At 39.0% G+C, this 2736-nt stretch overlaps 1 non-coding gene across 1 annotated transcript; it reads right to left on the bottom strand.

The window, feature by feature from the left end:
* Positions 1-1022: 1022 nt before the first annotated feature.
* LOC112760587 (small nucleolar RNA R71) lies at positions 1023-1130 on the bottom strand. The gene has a single exon (XR_003181020.1). It is a non-coding gene; the product is annotated as a small nucleolar RNA R71 (small nucleolar RNA).
* Between the last annotated feature and the right edge of the window lie 1606 nt (positions 1131-2736).

The following is a 2736-nucleotide window of genomic DNA, read 5'->3' as shown; positions in this document are numbered from 1 at the left end:
TTTTAATCATACTTTTCATATCATATCTTTTTCAAATATCTTTTCTAACTTCTTAGCTTCTTATCTTTTCAAAATTGAATTTCAAATCTTTTTCAACTAACTAATTGACTTTTTATTTGTTTCTTATCTCTTTCAAAACTACCTAACTAACTATCCCTCTCTAATTTTCGAAAATACCTCCCTCTTTTTCAAAATTCTTTTTAATTAATTAATTGTTTCAATTTTTAATTTTAATTTCAATTTTATCTTAATTTCGAAAATCATTAACTCTTTTTCAAAATTTAGTTTTCAAAATTCCCTCTCTCCCATCTCCTTCTATTTATTTATTCATCTACTAACACTTCTCTTCACCCCAAAATTCGAACCCCTTCCTCTCCTCTGAGTTCAAATTCTTCTCTTCTACATTCTTATTCTTCTTTTCTTCTACTCACACAAGGGAACCTCTATACTGTGGTAAAGAGGATCCCCGGTATCTTTAGTCCTCTTTTTTTCACATGAGCAGGAGCAAGGACAAGAACATTCTTGTTGAAGTAGACCCTGAAACTGAAAGGTCTCTGAAGAGGAAACTAAGAGAAGCTAAATTACAACAATCCAGAGACAACCTTACAGAAATTTTCGAAAAGGAAGAGGAGATGGCAGCCGAAAATAATAATAATGCAAGGAAGATGCTTGGTGACTTTACTGCACCAAATTCCAATTCACATGGAAGAAGCATCTCCATCCCTACCATTGGAGCAAACAATTTTGAGCTTAAGCCTCAACTAGTTTCTCTGATGCAACGCAAGTTTCATAGACTTCCATCTGAAGATCTCTTTCAATTCTTAACTGAATTCTTGCAGATCTGTGATATTGTTAAGACTAATGGAGTAGATCTTGAAGTCTACAGGCTCATGCTTTTCCCTTTTGCTGTAAGAGACAGAGCTAGAGTGTGGTTGGACTCTCAACCCAAGGATAGCCTGAACTCTTGGGATAAGCTGGTCACGGCTTTCTTAGCCAAGTTCTTTCCTCTTCAAAAGCTTAGTAAGCTTAGAGTGGATGTTCAAATCTTCAGACAGAAAGAAGGTGAATCCCTCTATGAAGCTTGGGAGAGATACAAGCAACTGACCAAAAAGTGTCCTTCTGACATGCTTTCAGAATGGACCATTTTGGATATATTCTATGATGGTCTGTCTGAATTAGCTAAGATGTCATTGGATACTTCTGCAGGTAGATCCATTCACCTAAAGAAAACACCTACAGAAGCTCAAGAACTTATTGACATGGTTGCTAATAACCAGTTCATGTACACTTCTGAGAGGAATCCTGTGAGTAATGGGACGCCTCAGAAGAAAGGAGTTATTGAAATTGATACTATGAATGCCATATTAGCTCAGAATAAAATATTAACTCAGCAAGTCAATATGATTTCTCATAGTCTGAATGGAATGTAGGCTGCATCCAACAGTACTCAAGTGGCATCTTCTGAAGAAGAGGCTTACGATCTTGAGAACCCTGCAATAGCAGAGGTAAATTATATGGGTGAACCTTATGGAAACACCTATAACCCCTCATGGAGAAATCACCCAAATTTCTCATGGAAGGATCAACAAAAGCCTCAACTAGGCTTTACTAATGGTGGAAGAAACAGGTTTAACAATAGTAAACCTTTTCCATCATCCACTCAGCAACAGACAGAGAATTCTGAGCAGAATCCATCTAGCTTGGCAAATTTAGTCTCTGATCTATCTAAGGCCACTTTGAGTTTTATGAATGAAACAAGGTCCTCCATTAGAAATTTGGAGGCACAAGTGGGCCAGCTGAGTAAGAAGATCACTGAAACTCCTCCTAGTACTCTCCCAAGTAATATAGAAGAGAATCCAAAGAGAGAGTGCAAGGCCATTGATATAACAATCATGGCCGAATCCAAGGAGGAAAGGGAGGACATGAATCCCAAGGAGGAAGACCTCTTGGGACGTCCAGTGATCAATAAGGAGTTCCCCTCTGAGGAACCAAAGGAATCTGAGACTCATCTAGAGACCATGAAGATTCTATTGAACCTCCTTATGCCATTCATGAGCTCTGATGAGTATTCCTCATCTGAAGAGAATGATGTTACTGAAGAGCAAGTTGCCAAGTTCCTTGGTGCAATCATGAAGCTGAATGCCAATTTATTTGGTAAAGAGACTTGGGGAGATGAACCTTCCCTGTTCACCAATGAACTAAATGCATTGGATCAACTGAGATTGCCTCAGAAGGAACAGGATCCTGGAAAGTTCCAAATACCCTGTACCATAGGCACCATGACCTTTGAGAAGGCTTTATGTGACCTTGGGTCAAGAATAAACTTCATGCCACTCTCTGTAATGGAGAAACTTGGAATCTTTGAGGTGCAAGCTGCCAGAATCTCATTAGAGATGGCAGACAACTCAAGAAAAGAGGCTTATGGACAAGCAGAGGACGTGTTAGTAAAGGTTAAAGGTCTTTACATCCCTGCTGATTTCATAATCCTAGATACTGGGAAGGATGAGGATGAATCCATCATCCTTGGAAGACCCTTCCTAGCCACAGCAAGATCTGTGATTGATGTTGACAGAGGTGAACTAGTCCTTTAATTGAATGAGGACTCCCTTGTGTTTAAAACTCAAGGTCACCCTTCTGTAAATATGGAAAAGAGGCACAGTAAGCTTCTCTCAAAACAGAGTCAACCAGAGCCCCCACAGTCAAACTCTAAGTTTGGTGTTTGGAAGCCACAACCAA

Source organism: Arachis hypogaea, chromosome 16, assembly GCF_003086295.3.
Source record: "Arachis hypogaea cultivar Tifrunner chromosome 16, arahy.Tifrunner.gnm2.J5K5, whole genome shotgun sequence".
Taxonomy (NCBI): domain Eukaryota; kingdom Viridiplantae; phylum Streptophyta; class Magnoliopsida; order Fabales; family Fabaceae; genus Arachis; species Arachis hypogaea.
The sequence above is the reverse complement of the archived record's forward strand: the minus strand, read 5'-3'. Positions and strand labels throughout refer to the sequence as shown.